Here is a 15,000-nt window from a genome sequence, read left to right on the forward strand (position 1 = left end):
ATATACACAAACGCATATACATACATATATACCTATATATGAAGTCACACACACACACACACACACACACACACACACACACACACACATACACATGCACATGCGTAAGCACATTTGTGCATATGCACGTATATGCACTCATACACATACATGTGCCCACGCGTGGAATTGGACAGCAGTAACGAATACGGGTTTCTGCAAAAGATACGGTTTGGCATGTTGAGAAGGGGTTTCTACGGAGCAGAGTAACCACGCCTTGTGGGCACACGTGTATGCATTTAAAAGCGCTTACACACACACATACGCATGTAGACAGCCATCGATGCCTTTAAATGAAATACTGAAATAAGAAAATATCGCAAAGCAAATAGATTACACAAATCTGTAATTACACCTCTGAGAATAGATATTTCTGTCAAACTGGAATTTGAGTTACTCAAGCAGAGCACTTTCTCTCTGCAGCTGTATTCTTTTACTTGTTTTCAGTCATTTGTCTGCGGCCATGCTGGAGCACCGCCTTTAGTCGAACAGATGGATCCCAGGGCTTGTTCTTTGTAAGCCTCGTACTTATTCTATTGGACTCTTTTGCCGAACCGCTAAGTTACGGGGACGTAAATAAACCAGCCTCGGTTGTCAAGCGATGGTAGGGAGACAGAGACACACAAACACACACGAATGCACGCATACACACACACAAGCATACACACACACACACACACACACACATACATATATATATATATATATATATATATACGAAGGGCTTCTTTCTGTTTCCGTCTACCAAATCCACTCACAAGGTTTTGGTCGGCCCGAGGCTATAGCAGAAGACACTTGCTCAAGGTGCCACGCAGTGGTACTGAACCTGGAACCATGTGGCTGGTAAGCAAGCTACTTACCACACAGCCACTCCTGCGCCTATGTGAATAAATTGCATCATGTCAGTCTCTTTGCTGTGGTCAGCAGTAGACAGCATCATGTCGGTGTTCCAGCTACCTCGATACCTCGTCTCCGTGTCCTCGATGTCTTAGTGAAATCTTTCTCCTTGCTCATCACTCATCGCCTCATGATTTTCAAACAAGTAGTCCAGATGACTGTGAAGGCAATGTACATTTGCACTCATGTGGCAACCCAGTGCACGAAAATTGGTTAACAGGATCTTCACAAGGTTTTCATAATTTCATGGCTTCCTGTTTCCCAGGAAATCAGACACAACTGCAGCAAAAGCTTTCCATGTTTCTCCATCACCAGAGATAATCTCTCCGTAATCTCCAGCCATAATCTTTCTTTCTTGGCCTGACTGCCAACCATCAACACTTCTTGTGTCTATCTCCCCTGTTCCTGCCTTTAGGCTTTCACTCCATACACGCCAGCTCAATTTGACTCGTTCTCAGTTGAAAGATGCCTGTTGTTATTTCTTGTTGATGGCTTCCTGTTTCCCAGGAAATCAGACACAACTGCAGCAAAAGCATTTCATGCTTCTTTTCCATTGCCAAACATGGTCTCCAAAAATAGTTCGTCCTGCAACAGCCACTTAATATGTGGCCCATCAAACACACCAACCTTAATTTTCTCACAAGACAAAACTGGAAACTTTCTGTTTAAGTATTTGAAGCAGTCACCGTCTCAGTGTTTCAAAACATGTTTCGCACACTATATGGGGTCCCCATGTTTTGTCTTGTCACCCAGTTTCATGTTAAAGTAAGTAAAGAAGAAAGGTAAGCTTTCTTCACAAATTATGCGATTTGGGGCTGGTTTTACAATCTCTTCTCTCACAACTGGCCATATTTCCGAAACTCAAAACATATTCAAGCCAGTTGTCAGCTGGGAAAAGCATTTTCAGAATAGTCAACAGTTATGAAGTAAGGAAGTGCAAATTTGTGATGGCAAAGTTCCATAAAGAGTATGCATACCATGAAGTTCTTTTTACGGTTCTTGGATCTTTTCCTTTTGAACGGCAGTTTTCAACACAATTTCTAGTTAAGTAAACACTTTAAAACTTCGTATACTGGTAGAATATATCAAAATAAAACATTTGTTTAACGTAGTTTAATTTTTCGAATTTTAACCAATCCTATGGCCTCTATTGAGCTAAAATCATTTGCTGCGTCTAAAACTGAGACAACATCCTGTCACTAACCCTAACCCTAAATTTTTTTTCATAATTGTTAAATTAATTTAATTGTTACGCGTGTAAAAAGAAACGGAAGGCTAAAACGAAAGCAATGGAAAATAATTTAAACAATTAACAAGCAAAATAATTCTATAATTTTATACACACGCTTTCCGTATACGTACGTAACCTGTTTTAGGGTTAGGGTTAGGGTTAGGGGTGGGAGGAAGAGTATCTTTTTTTCTTCACAAATGTAAATAAACCCAATCTGATGTTTGTGGCAGAGTTCTTCCGATTCAGTGGTTGACTGTGAAGCTGTCGTCTGGGTTCTTCCAATTCTTTCGTGTGTCGGTGGCGGTGGCGGCGTCGGCGTCCGTGCTCAACACCTGCACCTGTGTCGCTCCTCCCCTTCTTCCCTCCCTCGTGAAGCTGTGGGGAAGGCAGGGTAGGGAAATCAACGTCGTAAGCGTTGTCAAGGAGACCAGCGTTCTTTTCGACAACGACTTCATGGCTTTGAAGTCGCCATCCTCAAAACAGAAATGGCCAGGAAAGCCGAAAACAAATTTACAAAATCGGGAAACACGCCACACAGGGAAGGTTTCCCCGTGCAAAGAATTTGCGCAACCGAATGTATTAGTTGTTGCACATAAAAATAGAATCTTTTCCTTTTGAACGGCAGTTTTCAACACAATTTCTAGTTAACTAAACACTTTGAAACTTCGTATACTGGTAGAATGTGTCAAAATAAAACATTTTTTCTCTTGGCTTTCTTGAGAAAATTGTAATTTGTTTGTTTAACGTAGTTTAATTTTTCGAATTTTAACCAATCCTATGGCCTCTATTGAGCTAAAATCATTTGCTGCGTCTAAAACTGAGACAACATCCTGTCACTAACCCTAACTCTAACCCTAACCCTAACCCTAACCCTAAATTTTAGCCTTTCGTTTTTTTTTTCCTAATTGTTAAATTAATTTAAGGATAACAATTAAGAAAATAAAAAAACGAAAAGCTAACACGAAAGCAATGGAAAATAATTTTAATTTAATAATTAAGAAAAAAAAAACGAAAGGTTAAAACGAAAGCAAAAACTCAAAACAAAAACAAAACGAATAATTTTAGACACACGCGTAACAATTAAATTAATTTAACAATTAAGAAAAAAAAAACGAAAGGCTAAAATTTAGGGTTAGGGTTAGGATGGGGGTTCGGGTTAGAGTTAGGGTTAAACTTATAAATTACAATTTTCTCAAGAAAGCCAAGAGAAAGAAATGTTTTATTTTGACACATTCTATCAGTATACGAAATTTTAGTGTTTAGTTAACTAGAAATTGTGTTGACATGTGCCGTTCAAAAGGAAAAGATCCCGGTTCTTTGACCATACTTGACGAAAAGTGACCTTGACCCACGTGACCTCACTATTAAAATATTAAGGACACTTTCAAAATAGCAATTTTCATAAGAAACAGTTAAAAGTTAAACAAAACATGTCTCATCTAGTTTGCAATGATAGTCACACTAAATTAAGCAGAGTGTGGGCATATCTGCAGACAAATTCGGCAAATATGAGACGTATGGTGCCAAGGATCACAAAAATATGTTGCATCTTAACATCTAAATGTGTAAAGGACATTTCTGTCACCAAAATGACATTTGAAACTGGTTAGTCTGAAAACAGTGGACGTTGCTCGACTTTGATGCATTTTATTTACTTAAGATACTAAAATCGTGACTAAATACTTACACACCTTATTACCATAGCCTGTTATGGGCACATATATGCACATACATCTATGTATTTGTGTACGTGTGTATAAATCTTTATATGTGTATATGTATGTGTGCGTGTATATATGTACACATATAAAGATATATACATATAAAAGTAGATAAATGGTACAACAAGGCACCAATATTTACTGGAAAATAGCAATCGTAATAAATACGACGCTATTGTATAGCTTCACTGCGTATATACTAGCAAAGACGCGTGTGTGCAACAAACATGAAAAAAATTTGTCTTACCTCTAGGAAGAACATCTGATAAATGGAAAACCTAGAATCGGATAATGCAGGACCGGTTTCTGACTCTTCAAATACGTTTGACAACGTAAAATTGATTAGTCTTCATCAGCTGCATTTACCTAGACAAGATTTCAAATGTTGCCACATCAATGCCAGTACACTCGTCTGAACGCCAAAACGTTAACAGAACGAGAATAGTGAAGAAGTTTCAATGAAAATAATAATGCAATACAAATGTATTACTTTCCAGTAAAAGAAAGCCCCATAAGGGTAAAATTATACATATAAAAGTAGATAAATTGTTGTACCATTTATCTACTTTTATATGTATAATTTTACCTTTATGGGGCTATCTTTTACTGGAAAGTAATACATTCGTATTGCATTATATATATATATATATATATATATATATATATATATATATATATATATATATCCCTCTCATTTTCCTTTCTTTTTCTCGTTCCTCCCCTTTCACATTTCTTGGCCCTCTCTTTCTTTATCTCCCACTATTTCCCACTCGTTTATCTCTCCTGTACCTTTCTCTTTGTCTTTGATTTTTTTTCTATCCTCCAATCCTGCTGTCCCTACCTATCTCCTCCTTCCACGTGACCGGTGTCCGGCCAGCCATGATCTTTCTTTCTGGGCCTGACTGCCGACCGTCAACATCTCTTGTGTCCATCTCCCTTGTTCCTGCCTTTAGGCTTTCACTTCATACTCGCCAGCTCAATTTGACTCGTTCTCAGTCGAAAGATGCCTGTTGGTACTTCTTGTTTGTATTCGTGATTGTGTACCACGTTCTCCGTTTTATGCTTATTTGTTGTTGTTTTTTTTTGTCTTTGTTGCCGTACACATTCGCTAGCTTTCTTACAAAGGGATCTAATGCTCTTAGCTTAGACTTTTTTGGGGGCAACCTGATCGAACCATTTCAAGTGTAACTGCCCGAAATGGTCCTGACTTCTGGGACTTGACTGATGAAAGAAAACCAAGAATGACCCGTCTTTTTTTTGCCTGTCCTAATTATTCTTTCTCTTGTCTGCTTTTGTATCGTCTATCTGTCCGAACGTTTTAATGTCCTCTCTTGCGTTTTTGTCCCCCCCCCATATATATATATATATATATAAATATGTATATATATATATGTGTGTGTGTGTGTGTATTTATATATAGGTGTGTATGTGTGTGAGTATGAGTGTGTGTACCCGTGCAGATATATGTGTAGGTATGTGAACATGTGAGCATGTATGTGCGTTTTCACTTTTGTAGTTTCATTTACTTTAAATGAGATTGAAAAACTATGCTTTCAAAATCATGTCAAACTCCATATATGGGTTCGCATTTAATGGAATCAAATCTTTCCTTAGAACTGGTGACAATAACAGAAATGTTGAAAAATGGACATCTGAGTTTGTGAAAATTCTTGACGTGATAGAGCAAAATATTGGGTTGTCCGGAAAGTTCGTCCTGATTTATAGTAGCTTACCTTTCGACTTATTTTAGAACATGGTTGAGTCCATAAAATAGGATTTGACTACACCTCCATTTAGAGCACAGTTTAAGCTATCTTTTCGTGGAAGAAGATTTATGTTCCTATAACCAGCGTGTATTTTGTAACCCTTTAAAATGGAAGATAAGAAAGCTCATTTTCGGCACTTGATGCTTTGGGAACCAGACAAAAATTGCTGCAGCTCGGCTGGGATATGTTACCCCACTCTCCATTTTCACCAGATACTGTTCCTTCGGATTTCCACTTATTTAGATCTCTGCAGAATAGTCTTAATGGTAAAAATTTTAATTCCTTGGATGACGTAAAAAGATACCTTGATGAATTCTTTGCCATGAAACCACCTCAATTCTGGGAAGAGGATATTTTCAAGTTGAAGGAAATATGGAGACGCCTTGTGCAACAAAATGGTTCATATTTGGTTAATTAAAAATGTAATGGCAAGTATTTATTGACCTTTTTCTTTCCTTTAAAAATCGGCACGAACTTTCCGGACAACCCAATAGATTTCAATTTTGAAATCAGTTCCCTTGAATTGGTAGGAAACGGCTCCAGCATCAGAAAACAGAAACCCTGTACCTCCATGTACCTCCATCTACGTCAAGTACTTTAAGTCTGTTAAACCGCGTTTACTTAACTACAATAAATTATCTATTGCAGATCCAACGCCCACACTTAACGTAGCAAATTCTTACGCCCCTTAGACCTAAGCCTGTTATGGGCGCATATATGCACATACAAGTATCTATGTGTGTATGTGTGTATATATCGTTATATGTGTATATGTATATGTGTGCGTGTATATATGCACACACATGTATATGTACATATGGGGAAGCACGATGAGGGTTCCGGTTGAACGGAACAGCCTGCTCGTGAAATTAACGTGTAAGTGGCTGAGCACTCCACCGACACGTGTACCCTTAACGTAGTTCTCGGGGATATTCAGCGTGACACAGAGAGTGACAAGGCCGGCCCTTTGAAATACAGGTACGACAGAAACAGGAAGTAAGAGTGAGAGAAAGTTGTGGTGAAAGAGTACAGCAGGGATCACCACCATCCCCTGCCGGAGCCTCGTGGAGCTTTTAGGTGTTTTCGCTCAATAAACACTCACAACGCCCGGTCTAGGAATCGAAACCGCGATCCTATGTCCGCGAGTCCGCTGCCCTAACCACTGGGCCATTGCGCCTCCACATGTACATATACACACACACACATATATATATATGTACGTATATGTGAAGATATGTGAGCATGTGTGCATCTATGTGCGTATATATGTGTGTATGTATATGTGCGTATATGTATGTATATACATATAAATGTGTATATATATATATATATATAATATATATATATATATATATATATATATCTGTGCGTGTGTGTGTAGAGAGAGAGAGAGAGAGAGAGAGAGAGAGAGAGAGAGAGAGATTTAAGCAGAGTTAGCGGTTATAATAATCGACTAAGGGATCAGATACGTGTGTTTATATTTATATATCACGTATCTATGACTGTCTACATATGTATGTGTGTGCATGTGTGCTTTTAAATGCATACACGTGTGCGCACAAAGCATGGTTACTCTGCTCCGTAGAAACGCATTCCCAGCACGCCAAACCTAATCTTTTGCAGAAACCTGTATTCATTACGTATATATGCACTAATGTACTTACGCATGTGCGCGCGTGTGTGTGTGTGTGACTTTACATTCGTATATATTTGTGTATATGCGTTCGTGTATATGTAAGTGTGCGTATATACACGTAACAGAAAGGAGAAGGAAAAAGAAGAGCTGGTTTTATATATTATCTCTTCATCTTATATATGTATATTTGTATGCATGCGTGTATGTATATATGTATATACACGCATAATGTATGTATGTGTATACGTATGTGTGGGGGGGTATATTTATGTATATAAATGTTTATATATATATATGTCTACATGTATATCTATTTATATCTATTTTATTTTAATCTATACTTATTCTCTGCTTGCCATGTATAGGTATGTATGTGTATGTGTGTTTGTGTATATATGTGTGTGTCTGTGTGTATGGATTCATTGGTTTCAGATATTAGTTCCTTTATATACCCATATACAATAATCCCTCGATATATTACGGTTCATATTATGAGTTTCGAGATGAGGTTTACAGCTGGAAATTTTGCAACACATTGGCACCGATTGGAGATTGGCATTGCTGCTGGCTGCACAATATCTGTCACTTTATCCTAGTCCTGGAGATGATTTTGAAATCAGTGGAACAAAGTTTCGGAACAAATCGCCCATGTACAATCACCTAAGAAGCCCTTCATAGATGACGTGACACTTCTGTCGACAGACAAGCAAATCATGCAGAGTGCCCTCTTAAGGCTAGACGAGCTTATGTAGAGGTCAAGGATGCGATTCATGGCATTTATTAAGGGAGTGCAAAAAGAAGTTAAGCTGAAGTCAAGAGCGTGGGGCTTGTATATGCTGGATCATTGTCAAATAGGAGTCGCGGGATGCAAATTGTGAAACAAGCCGAGGATGGGTTAACAGTAATTGGTAACTGAAAGCTTCCAGGTATATATAAAATATGGTGTTTACAGTTTGGCTTGTATCCGCGCCTTTCGTGACCACTTCTAATATGCGAGGTGGCACTGTCAAATCATTAGATAAAAGTGTAATGTGTTCATTAGAAAGTGGCTAGGTCTACCTAGAATATTGAACAGTTCAGCTTCCTATCGTAAAAGAGGCTCGTTGCAGTTACCACTGACGTTAATAGTCGAGATTTATAAACTAGGAAAGGTAAGAACGGCGTTGATGCCGAGAGAGTCGAAGGACATAGAAACCAAGCGTAATCCACCAGATGTAGAAACAGCCAGGAAGTGGAAATCAGAAACAGAGACTGATGGCTTTCTGTCTTCACTTACACCCCAAGATATGGTGAGTGCAAAGCAAATTCATCGGAAGGGACTTGGATTTAGCGCAGATCGGTTCAGATAGTTTGCAAGCACGATGTAGAACCAACGCAGATCTGTTGTTAGCAACAGCGTCAAAACAAAGGAATCTGAGAGAAGAGAGCTTCATTTGATCAAATGCGCTCAACAAGGACAGATGACGAAATGGGAGGAACACATTGTTGAAGGAAAAATAAGTTGGAATGAGATATGGAGGTGGACTATATTACGGCTAAGTTTTCTGATTCGTTCATCCAACGATGTCTTGCCATCGCCTACAAAGCTAGTAAGATAGAATGTCTCAGAAAATGATATATGCAGATGCGGAAAAGTCGGAACGCTGAAACATATTCTTTCTAACTGTTCACTGGCATTGAATAGATATACATAGAAGCACAATCTGGTCCTTAAGGTTCTCTTCAATGCTATAAAGAGCCAAATTGCTCTCACCAACAGTGGCAAAAATCAATGAAAGAATCAACCAGAGATTTCATTACTATCATGCGCTCAGGACAGTAGATCCGTTTCAAGAAGAAGAAACGATTGAGAGGTGGCTTCAGAGTACCAGACTCAAAGAAAGTGTGCTGGAGTTCCAACTTCGCTGAGTGATTTTCGAAATGACTTATTTATATGTTATAAGTAAATTGCTATGCAATGTTACCCATAATTCCCCGCGTCTTCAATTCGGGCAACACCGGGTCTTTCAATTGTATATAGGGAACAAGGTTGTAGTTCTTGCGTCGGGGTCACCAAATGTAATGGAAGGTTGTTCTTCCTGCAACTGGATCACCAAATGATCACCAAAGGCTGTTCTTCTTGAATCGGGGTCACCAAATGTAACGGGTTATGTTACCGTTAATTTGTTCAAACTCTGGGAGATTGCGTGGAAAAAAAAATATTGTTTACAATTTTTATTCGCACGTACGGTCAATAGACAAGGCTGTTGTAGTAGACAGCAGTTCAGTGATATAAGGAAGATGACAGCAATGATTGCTCGCGTGCTTGTGACGTCCCTCGGAGTTCCTACTTGTACCTGTGAGGAGAGCTAAATCTATGTTCGGGGAACAATGGAATGCATATGTCTTATCTGGTATAACCTCAAAAATGACCGTAGAATTTTAGCTCAAACAAAGGAACTAAGGTAAGTTTGACAGGTGACCTCATAAATTTCCAGGTACTAACGCCGAAACAGAGAAAAACATGTCGTAAGAAAATCTAGGTTAAGGTTTCGAACCTGCATCGCCAAATAGAGGTACTGGTTATAATCATACATAAACGTGCTTACGGTTTACATTATTAGTTCAAATGTCAACGAGACCAATTTTGCCTATCGATCCTCACGAATATTAAACCCTAAGAAGGCATCTGACCGGTTATTTTATTTAAGATTAATTCTGTTTAAACTGTAATTACGGGAAGTTCGGGGCTTCTTTTTATAGATAGAACATCGATTTTCCTGAAACTATATTGCGAAAGCCTTTCAAGATTATTGATTTCCGAATGAGGAGTGATCACCTTGGTCAACACACTCCAAATTAGACAAATATTAAATTTAGTTAAATAATTAAATGACAGAATTTGAACTCAGAACGTAATGAATGCCGCTAAGCATTTTGCCCGGAGTGCTAACGATTCTGCCACCTCGCCACCTTACATTAGCATAAATAATACAAGTTTATTGATATAGCAATCTGCAAGGCACTAGTCTGCAGGATTCCAGGGAACTAGTCTGGCGACCGCTGACATTTGAAGTTCCTGCTCATGAATTATTGCGGATTATAGGAGGTTCCGAACCATTTGTGTTGTACCAGAATAATACGATTAAATTGTAGAAATATATCATTGGTGTCGCTGGAGTCGCTGGTGTTGTATCGCTAAGTAATTGCTCGACTTCTTTTTCGACGAGTAGCAGTAGCTTTGGCAAGTTTTAATTTATCACCGAGGGAGTATGTTTACGTTAAGAAATGCGCAATTAAGAAATGCGATGAGAATTGTATAAACATGCCAGGCATGGCGTATTTCTTGATGTCGAAAAAAAGCAGTTAAGAATATACTAAGCCTTATCTTTGAATGTACAATCTTGTGTTTTGTTGTTTTATTTAACCCGTTCATTACATAAAAGTGAGATTTATTAAAATTGTTTAGAAAATACAAATGTATGTTTTTAGATAATTTTAAAAAAATAATTATCTATGTTTTGTTCTTCGGGACCGAATATTTGGTTTATTAAGCCCTCTCCTTCATGAGCAACCCAGAAACATAAATGTATATGATTTCTATTTCTCCGTTTCCTGCAACGATGTAATCCTTGAGATACACGATTAAGCCGTTCGAGATGAATTTCCCAGTTATTACGATTAGTCAAAGACGATTTTGGTGTGATTTGAACTGTGTGAAGTGGGGAATATATACCAAAAGGTGGAGGCGCAATGGCCCAGTGGTTAGGGCAACGGACTCGCGGTCGTAGGATCGCGGTTTCGATTCCCAGACCGGGCGTTGTGAGTGTTTCTTGAGCGAAAACACCTAAAAGCTCCACGAGGCTCCGGCAGGGGATGGAGGTGATCCTTGCTGTACTCTTTCACCACAACTTTCTCTCACTCTTACTTCCTGTTTCTGTTGTACCTGTATTTCAAAGGGCCGGCCTTGTCACTCTCTGTGTCACGCTGAATATCCCCGAGAACTACGTTAAGGGTACTCGTGTCTGTGGGGTGCTCAGCCACTTACACGTTAATTTCACGAGCAGGCTGTTCCGTTGATTCGGATCAACTGGAACCCTCGTCGTCGTAACCGACGGAGTGCTTCCATATACCAAAAGGCATTTGTCGAATATTCTAGCTATTCTGCCAATCAGATTTTGTTCTGAACATACAATATTCACCTGTATTCCTGCCAAACTAAGGACTTCCGGGAGTTGTCCATAATCTCCTAAATTAATTTCCCCCGAACAAAACTTATCAGGCGATCTTTTTTGGCATCCAGAATCGGTCTTAGCCACTGTCGGTTATATCTTCCTTTAATATGCGTTGGTTAACGTTCTACTAACCGCATTTTCAGGCTGGTAAGAGTGCAGTGAGCATCTGGCAACATTCCAGAACCCGAAAAACCTACTTGCTTGAGGTGGGAGGAGGGGAGGACAAGGAAGAGGAAGGGAAGGGGAAGAAAGAGGCGGGGAAAGAAAGGGAGGACACGCTATTTCGGAATATTATATTTCATTTTAGCAGAACCAAACATTTTAACTATCACTAACACACACACACTCACACACTCACACACACACCCACACACTTACACACACACACACTCACACACACACACATGCACGCACACACACACACACACACTCACACACTCACACACACACACAACACACACACACACACACACACACACACACTCACACACACACACACACTCACACACACACACACACACACACACACACACACACACACACACACACACACACCGTGTACCGCACACGCACATGCCACACACAAGCACATGCACAAAAACGTGAACTGAAATAGGATTATATAATAAGTCTATGCAAATAAGCTGCGGAAGGGCATAAACGTGATGTCACCGAGAAACCCAGTTGAAAGATGTCTATCTCCATATATATTGTCATTCATTATTTCTGAAGAACGTGAATAAAACTATAACAAAGAGCTTCGAATATATTATGCGAAATCACTAATAATGATAAAAATAATAGTTATTTCTAATTTTTGCCACAGGGACAGATTGCTGGAGGTGAATATGTGTCGATTATATCGACCCCAGTGTTCAACTGGTACTCATTTTATCGATCACGAAAAGAAGAAAGGCAAAGTCGACCTCGGCGGAATTTGAACTCAGAACGTAGCGACGGGCAAAATACTGCTAAGCGTTACATCCAACGTGATAATGGTTCTACCAGCTCACCTCCATATAATAATAATATAATAATAATAATAATATAATAATAATAATATAATAATAATAATGATAAAACTAATAATAATAATAATAATAATAATAATAATAATAATAATAATAATAATAATAATAATAATAAAACTAATAATAATAATAATATGGCATGAACTGCTCTCTCACTCAATAATAATAATAATAATAATAATAATAATAATAATAATAATAATAATAATAAGTAATTTTAAGAAATTGTGACTTCAAGTATTACATCTCAGGTCATATCTTTCTATCTGTGATTTAGCATTAAATTAAGATTATTTTTTTGTTTTAATTTGTTTTATTTTGGTGATTGTGGGGTTGGCTTGGAGTAAGGTGTTGGCAGATTGACGATGATAACTGACTTCCCTAATTTCACATAAGGACACAGGTACACCATTCTGTCAAACGACCGTCATACTTTCCTTTCACACACGTGTGTGTTGTGTTGTGTGTGTGTGGAAGTTGGGGGAAGGCGTGTTTCAGTGATGCTTACACTTCGAAATCTTTCGCTATATAAAAAAGTAATAAGTGTGTGTGTGTGTATGTATGTATGTATGTATGTATGTATGTATGTGTATGTATGTATGTATGTATGTGTGTATGTTTGTATGTATGTATGTATGTATGCATGTTTGTATGTATGTTTGTATGTATGTATGTATGTATGCATGTTTGTATGTATGTATGTATGTATGTTTGTATGTTTGTATGTATGTATATATGTATGTATGTATGTATGTATGTATGTATATATGTATGTATGTGTATGTATGTATGTATGTATGTATGTGTGTATGTATGTGTGTATGTATATATGTATGTATGTATGTATTATGTATGTATGAATGTATGTATGTATGTATGTATATGTATGTATTATGTATGTATGAATGTATGTATGTATGTATGTACGTACGTACGTATGTATGTATGTATGTATGTATGTATGTATGTATGTATGTATGCATGTATGTACGTATGTGTGTATGTATGTATGTTTGTATGTATGCATGTGTATATCTATGTATGTATATATGTATGTATGCATGTATGTATGTATATATGTATGCATGTATGTATATATGTATGTATATATATATGTATGCATGTATGTATGTATATATGTATGTATATATATATGTATGCATGTATGTATGTATATATGTATGTGATCATGTATGTATGTCAAGTCACTTTTGAGTGCTACTGGTATTATGTAACCCAGTACAACCTATTGCATGGTCGGGCCGTCGGCGACTAAACCGGCAACCCCACCAAGCTTGCTTGGTGAGGAGAGTGTGTATTTGACACCCTGCGGGATGGAAAACAAAACCCGTCAAAGGGAGGAGGAACTCTTGAGAGTCAACTGCCATCCAGTATGTGTAATTATATATTTACTGTATATCTCCCTTTTTTTTCACTAATTTTATGTATTGTATATATCTATAGTTTGTTCATTATATATATATTTTATATATATTTTTATACACTCCATATCGTATATTTTAAGTATATTTTGTGTATCTATATTTTTTTTATATATATCGTACGTTTTTTGCCCTTATATCTATTTTATCCAGCTTATGGCTATATCTTGCGCAGGGACATAGAAATAATCGAACTGAATACTTGATCGCGCGGGACCCCTAGCCTTTGTTAGGGCATTTTTCTAGGAGAAGGCAATTCAGGTAACTGGATAACTCCGACATAAGATAATGTTGACTTGTTCTTCTTTTTGGATTATGGCTGCTGTTGCTTAGTGAGTGGGGTCGACACTGTGCACAGCCTTTCCTCACTTTAAAAAAATCTTCTTGCACAGGCATTGCGCAATAAGAACATTGATTAATTGATTCATTGATTAACTAATTGATGATTCAGTTCTATATTTAAGAAATGAGGAATTATGTACATTATTTACATTATTTACATTTGACGGATATTTGTCCTCATCTTGTTTGTTGTTAGCACAACGTTTCAGCTGATATACCCTCCAGCCTTCATCAGGTGTCTCGAGAAAATTTCGAACCTGGGCATATGGCGTAGTGGTTAAGAGCGCGGGCTACTAACCCCAAGATTCCAAGTTCGATTCCAGGCAGTGACCATAATAATAATAATAATAATAATAATAATAATAATAATAATAATAATAATAATAATAATAATAATAATAATAACATTGAAAAATACTTTAGGAATGAGAACCCAGGTTCGAAATTTCCCCATGACACCTGATGAAAACCGGAGGGTATATCAGCCGAAACGTTGTGTTAACAACAAACAAGATGAGGACAAATATCCGTCAAATCTAAATAATGTAATTAATGTTTGTTGACAATGCTGTGAATCTCAACTGAATGGCTGGCTGTAGCCTTAAAAAGCAAACAATCAATGATGTACCAAAACAGTATAAAAATAAATGGCAGTAAGGACTCTGGAACCACATCAGATGA

The sequence above is a fragment of the Octopus sinensis genome, linkage group LG11 (genome assembly GCF_006345805.1).
Source record: "Octopus sinensis linkage group LG11, ASM634580v1, whole genome shotgun sequence".
NCBI lineage: Eukaryota > Metazoa > Mollusca > Cephalopoda > Octopoda > Octopodidae > Octopus > Octopus sinensis.